Source organism: Colobus angolensis, unplaced genomic scaffold (genome assembly GCF_000951035.1).
Source record: "Colobus angolensis palliatus isolate OR3802 unplaced genomic scaffold, Cang.pa_1.0 Scaffold13, whole genome shotgun sequence".
In the NCBI taxonomy this organism is placed as follows: Eukaryota; Metazoa; Chordata; class Mammalia; order Primates; family Cercopithecidae; genus Colobus; species Colobus angolensis.
In genome coordinates, this window is record NW_012114252.1 from 4140265 (window position 1) to 4159420 (window position 19156).

The 19156-nt window shown below is 35.5% G+C and overlaps 1 protein-coding gene and 1 pseudogene across 2 annotated transcripts in view; one reads left to right on the forward strand and one right to left on the reverse strand.

Moving 5' to 3' along the window:
* Positions 1-19156, forward strand: part of GPC6 (glypican 6) — a 1213294-nt gene that overhangs the window by 474860 nt on the left and 719278 nt on the right. The window lies entirely within an intron of this gene.
* Positions 18909-19156, reverse strand: part of LOC105505832 — a 1086-nt pseudogene continuing 838 nt past the window's right edge. The window contains exon 2 of the transcript XR_001000818.1: positions 18909-19124. The product of XR_001000818.1 is annotated as a 60S ribosomal protein L5-like (transcript). The remainder of the gene's footprint in view (positions 19125-19156) is intronic.

Consider the following 19156-nt stretch of genomic DNA (forward strand, 5'->3'; position numbering starts at 1 on the left):
TTGTCATCTCAACAGTGTTCACGTCATCTTCTCCAGGATTACATTCCACCTCAAGAAACCACTGTTTGTCACCTGTAAGAAGAAACGCCTCATCCTTTCGAGTGTTTTCATGAGATTGCGGCAATTCAGTCACATACTCAGGCTCCATTTCTAACTCTAGTTCTCTTGCTAATTCTTCCACTTTTGCAGTTACTTCCTTTGCTGAAGTCTTGAAGGAAGACTTCAAATCCATCAGGGGTGGAATCAACATTCTCCAACCTGCTTTTAATGTTGATATTTGACCTCTTCCATGAATCACAAATGTTTGTCATGGCATCCAGAAGAGTGAACTCTTTCCAGAAGGCTTTCAATTTGCTTTGCCCAGATCCATCAGAGAAATCACTATCAATGGCAGTTATAGCCTTATCAAATGTATTTCTTAAATACACTAGACTTGAAATACAAGTGAAAATTACTCCTTGATCCATGAGCTACCAAATGGATGTTCTGTTAGCAAACATGAAAACAACATTAATCTTTTTAATACATCTCCACCAGAGCTCCTGGGTTACTAGGTACATTGTCAATTAGCAGTAATATTTTGATAGGAATCTTTTTTTCTAAACAGTAGGTCTCAACAGTGGGCTTAAAATATTCAGTTAACTATGCTGTAAACAGTAGTGCTGACATCTGAGCTTTGTTGTTTTGTTTCTAGAACACAGTGTAAAGTTAGCATCATTCTTAAAGGCCCTAGAATTTTCAGATGGTAAGTGAGCATTGGCTTCAACTTTAAGTCACCAGCTTCATTAGCCCCTAATGAGGGAGTCATCCTGTCTATTGAATCTTTGAAGTCAGGCATTGATTTTTCCTCTCCAGCTGTGAATGTCCTCAATGGCATCTCTTTCTACAAGAAGGCTATTTCATCTACATTGAAAGTCTGTTGTTTAGTGTTTCTATCTTCATCAATTATCATAGCTAGGTCTCCTAGATAACTTGCTGCAGCTGCTCCATGACCAGTTGCTGCCTCAGCTTGAACTTTTATGGTAATGGAGACAGCTTCTTTCCCTCAACCTATGAACCTCTGCTAGCCTCCAGAGTTTCCTTGTGTAGCCTCCTCACCTCTCTCAGCCTTCATAGAATTGAAGAGAACTAAGGCCTTCCTCTTGATTAGGCGTTGGCTTAAGGAAATGCTGTGACTGGTTTGATCTTCTATCCAGATCCCTAAAATTCAGATCAGCAATAAGGCTGTTTCACTTTCTTGTCATTCGTGTCTTTATTGGAGTAGCACTTTTCATTTTTTTCAAGAACTTTTCCTTCACATTCAGTTGGCTAACTGTCATGAGAGACCTAGTTTGGCTTATCTCAGCTTTCAACATGCTTTCATCACTAATCTTAATTGTTTCTAGTTTTTTATTTAAAATAAGACATTTTCACTTGAATACTTAGAGGCCATTGTAGGGTTATTAATTGGCCTAATTTTAATAATGTCACTTTACTGGGGACTAGGGAGACCTGAGAAGAGGCACAGGGACTAGGGAATGGCCAGTGAGTGGAGTAGTCAAAACACACACATTTATTGATGAAGTTCATCATTTTATATGTACAAGGCTAGTAGCACCCTGGAGCAATTACAATTGTTAACATCAAAGGCTACTGATCACAGATCTGCATACCAGATATAATAATTACAAAAGTTTGGAATATTGTAAGAATTAACAAAATTTGACACAGAGATGAGACATGAATCCATGCTGTTGTAAAAATGGCACTGACAAAAGACTTTCTTGATAAAAGCTTGCCACAAACCTTAACTATGTAAAAAATTCAGTATCTGCATAGTGCAATAAAGCAAAGCACAAGGTATGCTTGAAAATTCTATTGGCCAAAATATATTCTGGAAGCATGAGTTAATTAAATCAAAAGATTTTAGGATTTTTTTTTCTCCTATTAACAAATGAGAAAGTAACAAAGATATCTAAACTTATGACAAGTTAAAACTGGTAAATGTTATAGCACTTTTAGAACTATCTACTTAGTATTTGAAGTTTCGGGGAGGAGTGGTACTTTGAAGACTTATCCCTAGGTCTATGATTTTATAGAGCGGATGAAAAGAAACTCTCTATTTTTAGCAGCCAACTGTTTAATGTCAGACAGATGTTGTTATAACTGTGATTACAGGATTTCATTTAATTCAGAACAAAAGTATTTGGGACTTATTTTGGCATGAGAGCTGGCTTTGTAATGATGATAGAGCACAATTTAAACATTACATTTAAACTATCCGTGAATGGTCAACCAAACAAAATGCATAAGTAGCCAATAATTTAGGGAATTTTTATTTTTGCCATAGTATTTAAAAAGACATTATCCCTTGCCTCTTTGAGCTCTAGCCCAATATTTCCCATATTTATTGTTTTCATATTACAAATTTTCCCTCGTGCCCTTCTGAATAACTTAAAATCAGTTCATTCTCTTCTCCCCTTTTGTTGGCACACATATGGAAGGGAAGAATCTAGATTATTTTCTGATGTGGGCATATATTTGTACTTACATATGAACCTGCAATGGAAAATAAGCCCCCAAATAAGGAAGAATTTGTTCTGTATGATTTCTTTGTGAGGCACAATGCAAAATAAAAGCTAGCAAAGAAGGATCACATTGTCATGAACTAAAATAGAGAGTTAACTGATTAAAGCTGGAATATCTTTAATTTTTTCTCAATTACCTTCATTTTCCACCTCTTTAAAAATAAATATACTTATATTTTAATATTATTAATTTTCTTAACAGCATTATTTTGAAAAAATATTCACCCACAGTTTAGCATAAAACCATGTGTTCCCAGAATCCTATTGTTTTTACTCATGGAAGTCAAAACTGGATGAAAGAAATTTATCTATCTGAAGAAAATACTCAATTTTACCTTGAAAAGTTGTTACAGAACCAGAATGAGTCTGTTTGCACATCCACAATGTAAAAGCAAACATGGAAGCACTGGGTTTTTGCAGTGAGTCGACTTGCAGGGAAACAGCAGGAAATGCTCCAGTCTGTCTCTACCAGCTGTGGGCTGAGTCTGATCTTATAAGCATATGGCCATGAGACATGATCTGATTGTTATGACATGATGCTGGATGGCATGATCTGACTGAATCCTGCCCATGGGGGTGACACCAGGGCCCAGTCGGACTGGATCTTGTGTCCTACCATGTGATGTCCATCTTCTTAATTCAGTCCCTGTTCATTGGCTTGAGCACTTAGATTACACCTCTATTTGCATACGTGGTTCATCTAGGCATGTTCAGGTTATGTGACCTTCAGCTTGGGGATTCATGGCAACAGAAAAACAACTCACAACTTTGGTACATAAAATATGAATCAGATTGGTCTGGAGCAATTACAAAGTTATTAGTTTTCCTTTTCTATGTCTGCTTTTCAAGTGTATTTTATATCATGTTGTCCATACAAATGCCATATACAAATACAAATGTAGTTAATCTATGGGTTTGGTCTAGATAAGTGCTACCCAAGTGTAGTTTGCAAACCAGTGCTGTTCTGTAGACTTGTTCCTGGTCTATAAGGAAATAAGAATAGAAATTGAGAGGAAATGTTTAGAAACTTTTATAGCAACATGACGGAGTAATTTTGTTGTTGAACTCACAATTTAAAATGCCCTCGTATTTTGTCTTTTTTATTATTGTAACTTATTGTAACTTAACTGTGCTTTACAAGTGTAATATAGGTTTGTGAAAAATTGGTGAGAAAATTCGTTTTCAGCACAGAAAACTAGAGAAGCACTAGTTCTCAAATCTTGAGAAGACTCGATTCAAGGCAGCTAGAGTGAGAGGAGAGGGAAGCTGTGAGCATTTTGCAAGATAGATGAGCCAGGATGGAATTAAGTAGTGTTTCAGATTGTTAATGGATGTTGAGGATCAGAACATTAGAACCCCAGGACACTGTCTCCTAACCCATCTCCATGTAATTGGCTCTCCCAATCCCTTTGCCAAATCACCCTCACCAATGTCTGTGGCACACCGAGTACTTGCCAATAATGAGGTACTCTTCTAAATGCCCAGCATCCTTTCTGTTTTTTTGTATACTTTCTAAGAGTAAGTTGTTTTTATTCCAAAATGATTTTATTCTAGCTGTAATTTTCTTGTAATTATGGAATTTAATTAAATATTATATAAACCAATGAAACATGAATATGTACAGAAAGATAGCTGTTATTTCCATCATAACCAAGCAGAATGTCTTGGGGAGACTCAGTAAGTCTAATTACCAAAAAACAGGAGACAAAAATGTAGAATCTGGTGCTGTTAAGTAACTGTAAAATTTGTCAGTAGATGGTAAAAGATATCTAGAAGGATTTTGCACATGGATTACTTCTCAATAGTCTTTAGGTTGCTATTTCACCTTAAAATATTAAAATTGGAAATTGTAGGAAATGTAAAGCTGGTGTATCATACAAGAAATACTATTCAAAACTGCAATTATTAGACAACTACTTTAAATATTTTTGAAAATGCTTCTTCCTAAATAAAAAGATTAAGAAATGAATATTCACCCATTTAAAAAACTTACCATCTTAACCAATTGTTTTTTTGTTTGTTTGTTTGTTTGTTATTTGAGACAGAGTCTCGCTCTGTGGCCCAGGCTGAAGTGCAGTGGTCGGATCTCAGCTCACTGCAAGCTCTGCCTCCCGGATTTATGCCATTCTCCTGCCTCAGCCTCCCGAGTAGGTGGGACCACAGGCTCCTGCCACCTCGCCTGGCTAGTTTTTTGTATTTTTTAGTAGAGACGGGGTTTCACCGTGTTAACCAGGATGGTCTCGATCCCCTGACCTCGTGATCCGCCCGTCTCGGCCTCCCAAAGTGCTGGGATTACAGGCTTGAGCCACCACGCCCGGCCCTTAACCAATTTTTAACCAGTTATACCCTATCATATCAGATAAAAAGGCTTCTATTATAATTGTATATTGGCATTTGTACAATTTGTACACTACCTATCGCCAATATATTTCGTGAATAGTAATTATTTGCATGTAATCACTTTAATGAAACGTTCGTTTTTGAAATTTGTTGCAACACAGAATTAGATAGACACCTTGACAGATTCTCCTTTGCTTCAGTTAATCACTGCTATAAAAAGCCAATGTATTGAGAAAAAATCTTAGCTGTAATTAAACTTCTGGAATGTTCTAGTCATCTGCAAGTGTCATGTAGGAAATAACTAGGCTTATGGAGGAACAATTTGACTTGATTACTACATTGAAAGAACCCAGGAGTTGGGGTCCCTTCACTCATTCATCCTTTCAATAGTTTAATAATGGAGAATCTAATATTTGCCAGTCATTACAATTTGATTTTAGGTATTTAAAGAAAAACAAAACAAAACATGCAGCTTTTGCTCTTGAGGAGCTTACAGTCTAGTGGAAGAGACAAATGTGGTAACAGACTAGTGAGAATACAATTTGGCAAGATATAAACAACGTCCTTCAGAACATGCCTTGAGAGTAGACAAGATGAGAGGGAATTGCACTCATTGTGTGTAGACGTTCTCTAGTTAAGTGAGCGAAGTAGGTGTCCAGTGGTGAAGATGTGACCAGGAGCTATAGAAACAATGTTTCTTCTGCTTTTGTTCTCTATGTCCTCCTGATATTATCTGCTTGGGGATAGGTTTGAAAGTAATTTTCTTCTTTATAATTACCTATAATTTCAAATTTTAAAAAAATCTATCATTTCCATAGTTAGAGTTAGCTAATAATGTTTGTGAGCACTAAATGATGAGAACACATGGACACAGAGGGGAACAACCCACACTGGGGCTCTTTGGAGGGTGGAGGGTGAGAAAAGGAAGAAAATCAGGAAAAATAACTAATGGGTACTAGGCTTGTAGAACAAACCCCTGTGACACAGGCTTACCTAAGTAACAAACCTACCCTTGTACCTCTGAACTTAAAATAAAAATTTTAAAAATGTGTGTGTGTGTGTGTGTGTGTGTGTTTAAATACAGCTTTGAGTGTTGTGGACTTAGAGGCATATTCCATTTGGTGAAGATAGTGTTTCAAGAAAAATTGGATGTTAGGCACATGAATACTTCTAGTAATGATAAATCTAAAACAAATGTTTCTACCTCCTAAGAAATGAAGTAGGCTCTCCTGTCCCTATCAAGGCAGTCTCTGGACTGTACATCCAAGTGCTCCTAGACCAGGATAAGATTGCTCTGCATAACAAGGGTTTGCCTGAAGCTGAAATACCTACACTAATGAAAGAAAGATAGCTAGCATCTTATAGTGGAGACCTTTCTTTTATTTCTTATTTCTTGTTGTGATATTTTTAGATTCGTCATTCTGCAATTTGTAAGAGTAACACATTTAAGGATTATATTTTACTAAATGGTATTTTTTTTTCTTCTAGATGATCTGGTATAAAGATGTTCATATCATAGTTGACTTATTCCAACATGTTATGGCAATCACATTTTTGCTACCTTAGGCATAATTCTGATAAAACAATTAGAGGTTTATAGCCAGTAATGAAATCAACAAAGGGAAATAATATATGGCATACAGAGGAGGAATCAGTATGTGATATGGCTAATGTCGAATTCTTATTAATTTTGATGTTAGCTCATATATCTTAATAGTATACAGAAATATTACTAATACATCATGTTGAAGAATAAACATCAAACAATAATTATATCACTCATTTAGCAGAAAACATTATAAATATTTTGAATATGTGGGTGAAACCATCGTAAGCTTATTTCATGAACAAATCTAATTACTTACAAGATTTCCCTTAATTAAGCAACATATATGTAGGCACTTGTATGTGTACATAAAATACTGTATTTTAAACACATAGTACTCAACAGGAAAAAACATGTCATATATTTTGTTTTATTTTAGTTTGCTTTTAAATTTTCAGTGTACTGACATATCTTTTTTATCTCTGCGAGGTTTTAGGGCCTGTTTCCGGCAATTATCTGCTGAAAGAGAATCACATTTGCCTTACCCCAGCAACTTAGGAAAGATAGAAAATACTACAAATGTCTCAAATGGCATTGTAATCAGTTTATTAAATTTTCTTGTGTTACCCTTTAGAGATATCTTTCAGCAATGACTTTGGACATTTTGTCAGCCTTTGAGGTTTTGCTGTTATCCTCTGATATTCACTTACTGAAGATTTTGTTGTTGCTTTTAAGTGACATTAAACTATTCCTCTTTATGAGTGTCCAATTCACAGTGTGCTTATGAATTTCTTTTCTCAAATTCTATTTGTCATAGGCTTTTGGCAGGCAGGCATTGGCATACAGTTTTACTATCGTCTTTCTAACAATGACAGATATTAAACATGAGTTCAAAGCATATTTATGGTAAGCTAGGCCTCTAAGATTGACTCTTCAGTAAAAGATACTACTGCCCTCATGGAATCCAATCCAACTAGGGAAACCAACGTAGAAACTAGTGACAAAAACTCACTCCTCCCAGGTGTGATGCTGGGCTCGTTGCTAACATTTGTGTTTGCTAAGCTTCAGAACACATCTTCAAAGTTAAGCAAATTGCTCCAGCCACACAGTGAGAAAAGGGCAGAGTTTGAGTTCACAACTTTCTGACTCCAAGGTATGTCATTATATATGATGTATTGAACGATATCATCCCCATTATTTCTCAGTGTTGACCCAGTTAAGATGCACAAATTGAGAATATTATTTTGCAACCAAGAAAATCATTTCCATTGCAATTTTTAGCATGTTACTTATTAATAAAGCAAGTGCTTCGTAAAACAAGAAAGAAAGAAGGTTGTAAGGTGGATATCAATCTAGCCTGCCTTTCTTCCAACCTAAAGTTTCATGGATAGATGAAATTTAATTAATCTTTAAAATGCTGTTCACATCTTCACTTCTTAACCTTCCCAAGATTTAGTAACCTTCTGTGTGTGGCTGTTCTGCCTTCTAAGTCACAGACATTCCTTCTGTATAGAGATTGTGAACATCTGGTTAACACCCTTTTGGTAATAACCTTTCATATTTTTTTTGCTTTTTAAGTAGAATTAGGCAGCATTATTCTTAGAAAATGACATTTTTATATTGAAGTTCCTTCAGCTCCATGACTCTTGAATATACACTTCTGCTATGGCTATTAGACATTTCTCTCTTGAGAGGTTTCCATAATTCTGAAAACATTCTTTCTTCCTACTGAAATTCTGTTGTCAATTACTTTGTTTGTGCAGCTGAGCATAATTTGTCTTAAAATGAAAACAGGAAATTCAGAAACAAATTTAGATTCTTAGGTGTTTCATCATTATTGGAACAAAGACACTGTGTATCTCCAAACTGGGATTTTGGGTTTACTCAACAGTGTTAAAGATAAATACTGTCACTAAGTATCTTTTAGTGTCAGGCCTATTTTGGATGTGGATTTTTTAGTTAATTGACAGAGAAAAGATTAGAGTAGTTTACACTTGGCTGGTTAAAAACCAGATTCCCATCAGGAAGTGCTAGCATATTTTTCAAATTATTAACAGAAAATATTATAAACAACAGTTCAGGACTGTGAACAAACATAATTAAAAGCACCCTCAGAAAGGCTATATAAGTAAGGTCCATCAATTACAAGGGTTTACATAGCTTACTTCCCCTTGCTTGTAAATTACCATTTGAATGAATGGTTTCAATTTCATTGTTAGTGGAAATATTTACATTCATGGATAGAATATTCTAGGAAACAAAAACAGGGAGATCCTTTTTGTTGAAGGGCTTGTTTTCTTGAATGCATATTTTGAATTACATGAATATATTTGAAGTAATTAAAAATTGGTCTGGTAGAAAAGTAATTATTGTAATACTCTTGAACAAAAGTAAATGCATCACTAATATTGTTAGTGAACTCGACAGATGATTACTATTAAAGATGGTATGCATATCTGTAATTTAAAAGATAGCACCTCAGGTGGACTTTAAATGACACAAGGGTATGTTGGTACAGAACACTAAGAGTTGGGAAATTTAGTTCACATATTTTGCATGCTTATCCTGCCAAATCTGTCCAAGGTATCACATCTTGTGTAGTGAATCAGGCAGATATGATCCTTGTGATGTACACAGAAAGCAATAATGGTATGTGTAGGAGAGAAAAACACAATGGTGTTCCAAGAAACGGAGCCAGCTTCCTCATCTCATCTGTTAGGAATCCTTATCTGTCCACTGGCTCCTACAAGTTGTCATTCTAAATTTTTTATTAGTTTTTTCTTAAAATTTGACTATTCCCCAGTTTTTTGCCTTGTGTAAACTAATTTCTCATTGAAAGTTCCCCCCCCAAAAAAAATTTGGCCTGTATGAAGAAACTGATAGAAATTATACTGTAGAATTTTCTAAAGGGTTTGAACCATTATAATTTTGTTAAAGAATAGCCTCTAACATTGAAAATTAAACTAACCTATTTTCCTAAATGTGCAAACATGCTTATTGTGCATAACTTAAGTACTCTTGAAGGTAGGCAAATTATAAATTGTAATTAAAACACCTCAAGATAAACAATATAATCATATCCTCAATGTTAAAAATAAATTACTTATTAGAAGACTGAAAGAATTTCTGTTCATAACTTGTTCATTCTTTTGCCACCTTTGCCCCGAATTATTAAAATTACCTGAATATGACCGTATGTTTAAATTCATTACAGATTAATGAAGTGCAGCTAAAACAAGGCTGATAAATTGTAAGTGATAAGCTAGAGATAAGGAGTAAAGCCTTCCAAGTGCAGGTGGCAAAGTGATACATCTGAAAGGAGAGATGATGACATTAAAACTCTAACTAAACATTTTCAAGGTCTTGTGTAGCTGTTTTTGAGTTTCTGGATGTGACTCACAGTTCCACATGGCTGAGGAGGCCTCACAATCATGATAGAATGGTAGAAGATGAACATGGAAGCAGGCAAGAGAGAGCTTGTGCAGGGGAACTCCCGTTCATAAAACTATCAGATCTCGTGAGACTTATTTACTATCATGAGAACAGTACAGGAATAACCCATCCCCATGACTGAATTACCTCCTACTGTGTCCCTCACATGATGTATGGGAATTATGGGAGCTACATTTCAAGATGAGATTTGTTTGGGGCACATCCAAACCATATCACACTCAGAAAGCCAGCATAATATCACGGTATAGATAAAATCAGACATATATATGTCATCCCATCTAATGTCTTTTTTAAATTTTATTTTGGTCTGAGAATCTCGGGTTGTTCTGGTATTGGGCATTCTTGGACTCTAATACACCTTTTATTCTAGCCACCAGATTAAGTCAAACCAAGAGTCAGCTTCCTTAGCTGCACTATTCCTCTTTAATTTTCTGCTCCAGGGCATTTCTGACAAGACCACTGGATACTGGCAGGACATCTTCCTTTATGCACCCAAGCATAGCCTGGAAAGGGACAGGAACTAACATGAAAAATGGCAACCCATGATTATAGGAATTGGAGAAGAAATCCCCCCCCCACACCGCCCTTCTGTTTCTTGGTCAGACAATTCACAAGTATATTATACATGGTTCCTTAGAGGATCATGGTAGGATCTAGTCCAAGTTGCCCGCTGTGTAGACTAACTGGAGGACACACTTCACATTGATTTTCCCTCCCTACTGATGCATGCTGCCTCCCTCACTCTTGCTTCTTGGCATCACTTTTCAAAGGAAAGTCCCTGCATGGCAGCCCAGGCTCTGCTTTCAAGAGGCAAAGAGCACAGGAAACCACGTCTCACAATATTTAAGGAATCGTCCACTCTATCACCTCTTTCATATAGCAGCATTTTATCAGATGCAAATCCTTATGATTTATGTAATTTGCTCACCAAGTTGACACTAAAAAATACATGGAGAAATGTGCAAAAATGCCAAGACACTATTGACAAAGAATGAGAGAGAAGATATGTCCTTTCAGATTAAAAAGTATCATAACAGGGCAATCATATGAAATATAAAACATTGAACCCCAAATAGACCAAGTTAATGAAATGCAGGGATGTGGCAGGCATCAGTAGGGTGGGAAAATCAATATAAAGTATGTCCTTACCTGTCCCCTGTGTATCAATATTTTATTTTGGCTTTGGGTACCTAGCTTATTAAGTGATAGTAATCTGATCTAATGATGGTTTTGCCTATCAGATCTGCCTATCTTTTCCTGTGTGAACACCTTGAATAAAATGGAAGACTGTGCCCCTTATATGTATGATCAAATTTACCTATTAACATAATTTCTGGGGAGTCCTAAATGGAGTGTAGTTTTTTGTCCATTATTTCTGATATATTTTGTACTTTTTTTTTGTCTTCTACGTATGTCTACCCAATTTGTATTAGATAGTGTAAAAATAATACCAGTTTTTGCCATATTTTTAAAGTACGACAAAAACCACAATTACTTTTGCATCAATCTAATATTTTCCTGGGGAAGAAAATCAATTCCATTTCTGTTTCCTAAACTATTAGGACAATACTGCTAATAATATATATTTTGGAAGATAATAGGATATTTTAAAAATTGCTAATGTGTAAGCCACATTTTAAAAAAATTTCTGTAAGTAGGAAACATACAGAATGTATTTTCGATCAAAATATAAAAAAATTGTATATTCACTTTGAAAGAATTGGCAGTAAATATATATTGATGTATTTATTTATTTAAAATCTCAACAGTTTAAGAGATTTATCTGGATGACTTTTTGATTAATCATAAATTAAAAACATACATTTTAACGTTTTAGAAATGGAGGTGCAAAAACACATTTTATCCAAAATACAGGATTCAATATTAAGATTAAAAAAATTAGCAATAAATACAATGACTAGTAAACACTAAGGACTAAGAGTAAGTGAACAAAGTAGTAAACTCTAGGGGCTACAGAAAAAAATTAACATAAAGAAGTAGAAAGGAGATAAACAAAAGCAGAACTGAATGAATAGAAAACAACAAAGTAGGGTTGTTAATAAAGCAAGATCTGGTTCTTTTAAAAAGCCAATAAAATAGATAAATTATTGCCAAGACTAATTCAGAATAAAGATGAGAAAAATAACAATGTCAGAAACTAAAAAGGGAGAGAATAACACGTACAGATATATTTATTTTGGATTTATTTATCTATTTATTTATAATTGGAGACAGCAGCTTGTGCTGTCACCCAGGCTGGAGTGTAATGGCATAATTATAGCTCACTGCAACCTTGAACTACTTTCTTCTGTCCAGTGCATACTGTATGATTTTATGTCATTACTAGAAAATGAGAGTCATTCTGGAATTGATTTAAAAATAACTTCTAGTTTTATATTTAGTGATGTTAATTGTCCATTTGTAAATAAAATGAGCTGTTTAATTTAATACTACTTAATGTAAACTTCATGTAACTACAGCTGTTTATGATTTTTTATGTTGGCAACAGTTATTCTACATATTCGGTAGCGAAGGTGGTATCTCAGGCTAGCAGCTCCAACAGTACCTGGGAGAGCATTAACAAGGCAGAATCTCATGCAGAAAAATGAAATTGGACCCATACATTTTACCATATACAAAAATTAACTCAAGATGGATTAAATATTTACATGTAAGACCTCAAACTGTAAGAACCCTAGAAGAAAACCTAGTAAACACCATTTTGTATATCAGCCTTGAGAAAGAATTTATGACTAAGTCCTCAAAAGCAATTGCAACAGAAAAGCAAAAATTGACAAGTGGGACCTAATTAAACTGTCGAGCTTCTACACAGCAAAAGAAACCATCAACAGAGTAAACAGAAAAGCAACAGAATGGGAGAAAATATTCACTAACTATGCATTCAACAAAAGTCTAACATCCAGAATCTATAAGGAACTTAAACAATTGAACAAATGAAAAACATCCCCATTAGAAAAATGAGCAAAACACATGAACAGACACTTCTCAGAGGAAGACATAATCAGCCAACAAACCTATGAAAAAATGCTCATCATCACTAATTATCAGAGTACCGCAAATCAAAGCCACAATGAGATATCATCTCACACCAATCAAAATGGCTATTATTAAACAGTCAAAAGACAACAAATGCTGACATGGGTGCAGAGAAAAAGGAATGCTTATACACTGTTGCTGGGAATATAAATTAGTTTGGCCGCTGTGGAAAGCAGTTTGGAAATTTATCAAAGAAATTAAAAGGGAGCTACCATTTGACCCATTGGTCCCATTCCTGGGTATAAATCCAAAGGACAAAAATCATACTGATGCGGGGCAGACCCTTGGACCTTGAGGGGGTCATGGGAGATGGGTTCTTGATTTTGTAAAAGAAAGGATTCAGGAGCAAATCACAAGGGGAAAGCCAAAGTAAAGTTTATTGAGAATACTTCTCCACAGGTGGAGCAAGGCAGTCTCAGAGAGAAGACATGCTGGGGGGGTCTTAGGTCAGCAGTGTTACTATGTTTAATATGCATAGAGGGAGGGTTATTCATAAGCTTTTCATGGAAAGATGCAGGGATTTCCAGGAACCAGGGAGCAGTTCCTTTTCTTTATCATGTAAGGCTTTTTCCAGTGGTTGCCATGGTAAACAAAAACTGCCATGGTGACAGGGGATGTATGTTTACTATGGAAATTCAGTATAATTAGCATATAAGGAGCAGTGAAGGTCAGTTTTACCGCCATCTTGGTTCTAGTTGGTTTAGGCTGGTTTCTTTACTGTATCCTCTCTTATCAGTGGGGTCTTGTGACCTGTTGTCTTGGAAACTAGTTCTACTGAATTTCTATCTCAGTACTACCAAAAAGACACATCCACTCATATGTTCATCGCAGCACTATTCACAATAACAAAGACATGGAGTCAACCTAGATGCCCATCAACTGTAGACTGGATAAATAAAACGTGGCATATATACACCACGGAATACTACACAGCCATAAAAAAAGAAATCCTGTCCTTTACAGTGGTATGGATGGAGCTGAAGGTCATGATCCTAAGACAATTAATGCGGGAACAGAAAACCAAATACCAATATTCTCACTTGTACGTGGGAGCTAAATATTGGTCACTTGAGGACATAAAGATGGCAGTAATAGAAACTGGGTACTACTAAAGAGGGGAGGGAGGGAGGAAGGGAGGAAAGGAGGGAAGCACTGGTTGAAAAACTGACAAATGAGTAGTATTCTCAGTATCTGGGTGATGGGATCATTCATACCCCAAACGTCAGCATCACACAGGATAACCAGGTAACAAACTTATACATGTATCTTCTGAATCTAAAATAAAAGTTGAAGAAGAAGAAAGATATCAGTTTTGAGAATATGAAATATATGAGAAATAGTTTAGTTGTAAGCTATGTGATTATGAACCATTTTACTTAAATTCTGTATTTTCTCGTGCAAAATGGGAATGGTGGTTATTTTAAACTACAGTGGCATATCGCGAGGATTAAATAATGTATGTGAGACCAAAAGAATCTCAAGCTTCACTCAATCCTACAGAATTAGAAATGCATTTGATAAGATTGCCAGGTGTGATCTGTATGCACATTGATGTTTGAGAAACCTTGTCTATTCTAGATATCATATACAGTCATGCATTGAATAAGGATGCTTCAGTCAATGAAGGACTGCATGTATGATGGTGGTACCATAATATTATAAAAGAGGTGAAACTTTCGTAGCCCCTCATGACTCATAACTATCATCGCATCATAACACAGTGCATTACTCATGTGTTTGCTGTGGTGCTGGCGTAAAGAAACTTACTCTGCTGCCAGTTGTGTAATAAAAGTATAGTACTTAGAATTATGTACAGTGCGTACTACTTGAAAATAACAAGAAGTGACTATGTCACTCATTTATGCATTTACTATACTATGTTTTAATCATTATTTCAGAGTGTACACCTCCTACTTATAAAAAATAAAAGTTACTTGTGAAGCAGCCTTAGGCAGGTCCTTCGGAAAGTCTTCTAGGAGAAGTATTATTGTCATAGGAGAGCACAGCTTCATGCCAGCTTCAGGTCTTGTCCCTGAAGACCTTGCAGTGGGACAAGATGTGGAAGTGGAGAACAGTGATATTGATGATCCTCACTAGGTGTAGACCTAGGATAATCTGTGTGCTTGTGTTGTAGTTTTTAACAAAAACAAAATTAAAATGTAAAAAAAAGTAAATAGAAAAAATATATAGAGTAAGGATATAAAGAAAGAAAATATTTTTGTACAGCTATACAATGTTTTTGTGTTTTAAGTGAAACGTTTTTAAAAACAAGTGAATAAGTTAAAAGATTTATAAAGTAAAGACATTACAATAAACTAAGGTTAATTTATTATTGATGAAAGAAAGCTTGTAAGTCTTTGTAAGTTTAGTATAGCCTGTGTGTACGGTGTTTACGGTAGTGTACAGTAATTTCCTAGGCCTTCACATTCACTCATCCCTCAATCACTGACTCACCAAATCAATTTCCAGCCCTTCATGCTCTATTCATGAAGTGCTCTATAGAGGTATACTGTTATTTATCTTCTATACCATATATTTCCTGTATCTTTTCTGTGTTTGGATATAAAAATACTTGCCACTGTGTTACAAATGACTACAGTAGTCAGTACAGTAAAATGCTATATGGATTTTCAGACTAGGAGCAACAGCCTATATACCATGTAGTCTAGGTTTGTAGTAGGCTACACTATCTAGGTTTATGTAAGTACACACTATGATGTTCATACAAGGACAAAATCACCTAAGGATGCATTACTGAAAATATCTGTGTTGTTAAGTGATGCATAGGTGTACACACACACACACACACACACACACACACACACACACAGTATAACAAAAAGTTGAATGCTTAAGACCAGAAAAAAAATCTACTTTTTAATGCAGATAGCTCAACTCGAGTACTATAGTTATTCTATAAATAAAAGGTCCAGTTTACCTTCTTAATGAAAGCATGTTTATTTAGTTTTTAAAATTAGAGTCTACTTTTCTTTTTACTTTTAAAATTCTGATTTAAGTGTAAATAAGTTGGAAAATAAATAAATATGTAGATGTGTAAATAAAATCTACCTGAATGTCTTTGCATGTAATTATAATAATATGGAAATGACTTCATAGTGGGTAATCCTTACTACTGAGTTTTCAAAACGAAGAGGAAAAAAAGTCATGTGGAATGAATATATGTGGATAAAAATGGCATCATCTGTTAAACATATGCTGAATAATTCCTGGCATCTCTTTTATAACATGATGTTGATTTCACTCAGTTTATGGAAAACAACTATTATTTTTAAATTGTTATTATTCAATTATACTTTATGTCCTGTGATACATGTGCAGAATGTGCAGGTTTGTTACATAGGTATGCATGTGCCATGGTGGTTTGCTGCACCCATCAACCAGCCATCTAATCAGGTATTTCTCCTAATGCTATCCTTTCCCTTGCCCCCCCACCCCCTGACAGACCCCACTGTGTGATGCTCCCCTTCCTGTGCCCATATGTTCTCATTGTTCAACTCCCACTGATGAGTGAGAACGTGTGGTATTTGGTTTTCTATTCCTGTGTTAGTTGGCTGAAAATGATGGTTTCCAGCTTCATTCATGTCTCTGCATGGGACACGAACTCATTCTATTTTTATGGCTGCATAGTATTCCATGGTGTATATGTGCCACATTTTTTTTTATCCAGTCTATCACTGATGGGCAGTTGGGTTGGTTCCAAGTGTTAGCTATTGTGAATAATGCTGCCAAAACACATACATGTGCATGTGTCTAGATGCACATGTAGAATGATCTATAATCCTTTGGGATTATACCCACTAATGGGGTTGCTGGGTCAAATGGTATTTCTAGTTCTAAGATCCTCGAGGACTCGCCACACTATCTTCCCCAATGGTGGAACTAATTTACACTCCCACCAATAGTGTAATATCATTTATATTTCTCCACATCCTCTCCAGTACCTGTTGTTTCCTGACTTTTTAATGATTACCATCCTAATGAACATGAGATGGTATCTCATTGTGGTTTTGATTTGCATTTCTCTAATTACCAGTGATGATGAGCTTTTTTTCATATATTTGTTGGCCACATAACTGTCTTCTTTTGAAAAGTATCTGTTCATATCCTTCGCCCATTTTTGATTGGGTTAATTGCTTTTTTCTTGTAAATTTGTTTAAGTTCCCTGTAGATTCTGTATATTAGCCCTTTGTCAGATGGAGAGATTGCAAAAATTTTCTCCCATTTTGTAGGTTGTCTCTTCATTCTGATGATAGTTTATTTTGCTGTGCAGAAACTCTTTGATTTAATTAGATCCCATTTGCCAATTTTGGCTTTTGTTGCAATTGCTTTTGGTGTTTTAGGCATGAAGTCTTTGCGTATTCATATGTCCTGAATGGTATTGCCTAGGTTTTCTTCTAGGATTTTTATGGTTTTAGGTCTTACATTTAAGTCTTTAATCCATCTTGAGTTATTTTTTGTATAAGGTGTAAGGAAGGGGTCCAGTTTCAGTTTTCCCAACAACATTTATTAAATAAGGAATCCTTTCCTCATTCCTTGTTTTTGTCAGGTTTGTCAAAGATCAGATGGTTGTAGATGTGTGGTATTATCTCTGAGGCCTCTGTTCTGTTCCATTGATCTATATATCTGTTTTGGTACTATTACCATGCTGTTCTGGTTGCTGTAACCTTGTAGTTTGAAGTCAGGTAGCATGATACCTCCAGCTCTGTTCTTTTTGCTTAGGATTGTCTTGGCTATATGGGCTCTTTTTTGGCTCCATATAAAATTTAAAGTAGCTTTTTTCTAATTCTGTAAAGAAAATCAATGGTAGCTTGATGGGAATAGCATTGAATCTATAAACTACTTTGGGCAGTATGGCCATTTTCATGATATTGATTCTTCCTATCCATGAGTATGGAATGTTTTTCCATTAGTTTGTGTCCTGTTATTTCCTTAAGCAGTGGTTTGTAGTTCTCCTTAAAGAGGTCCTTCACATCCCTTGTAAGTTGTATTTAGGTATTTTATTCTCTTTGTAGCAATTGAGAATGGGAGTTCACTCATGATTTGGCTTTGTTTGTCTATTACTGGTTTATACAAATCCTTGTGTTTTTTGCACATTGATTTTGTATCCTGAGACTTTGCTGAAGTTGCTTATCAGGTTAAGAAGTTTTGGGGCTGAGACAATGAGGTTTTCTAAATATACAATAATGTCAATGACAAACAGAGATAATTTGACTTCCTCTCTTCGCATTTGAACACGCTTTATTTCTTTCTCTTGCCTGATTGCCCTGGCCAGAACTTCCAATGCTATGTTGAATAGGAGTGGTGAGAAAGGATATTTTTTTGTCTTGTGCCAGTTTTCAAAGGGAATGCTTCCAGCTTTTCACCATTCAGTATGATATTGGCTGCAGATCTGTCATAAATAGCTCTTATTATTTTGAGATACGATTCATTGATACCTAGTTTATTGAGTGTTTTTTATCATGAAGGGTGTTGGATTACACTGAAGGCCTTTTCTGCATCTATTGAGATAATCATGTGTTTTTTGTCATTGGTTCTGTTTATGTGATGGATTACATTTATTGATTTTCACATGTTGAACTAGCCTTGCATCCCGGAATGAAGCAGACTTGATCATGGTGGATAAGCTTTTTAATGTGCTGCTGGATTTGGATTGTCAATATTTTATCGAGGGTTTTCGTATCGATGTTAATCTCATACATTGGCCTGATATTTCCTTTTTGTGTGTGTCTCTGCCAGGTTTTGGTATCAGTATGATGCTGGCCGCATAAAATGAGTTAGGGAGGATTCCCTCTTTTTCTGTTGTTTGGAATACTTTCAGAAGGAATAGTACCAGCTCCTTTTTGTACTTTTTTTTTTTTTTTTTTAGTTTCTGTCTGTAAGTTTATTGCCTATATCTGAAAAATCATCATAGAAAATTGTTTGGTTTAGCTCTCAGCAGCCCACTCCTGAGCTCTGAGGAAGCTTACTTTCTTTTGAGCTACCCGATCCTTCTTCTGAGCAAGGGACATTTTGGGACGGTTCCACTTCTTCTTTTTAACTTCTTTCTTGGGCTTCTTTTCATAGACTGGATTCTCTCATATAGCAGCATGAGCTTTCTTATACATCTCCTCCATCATGTCTGGAGTTACACTGTTCTTTATGTATTGAGAGAACTGTTTCTTGTAAGCATCTT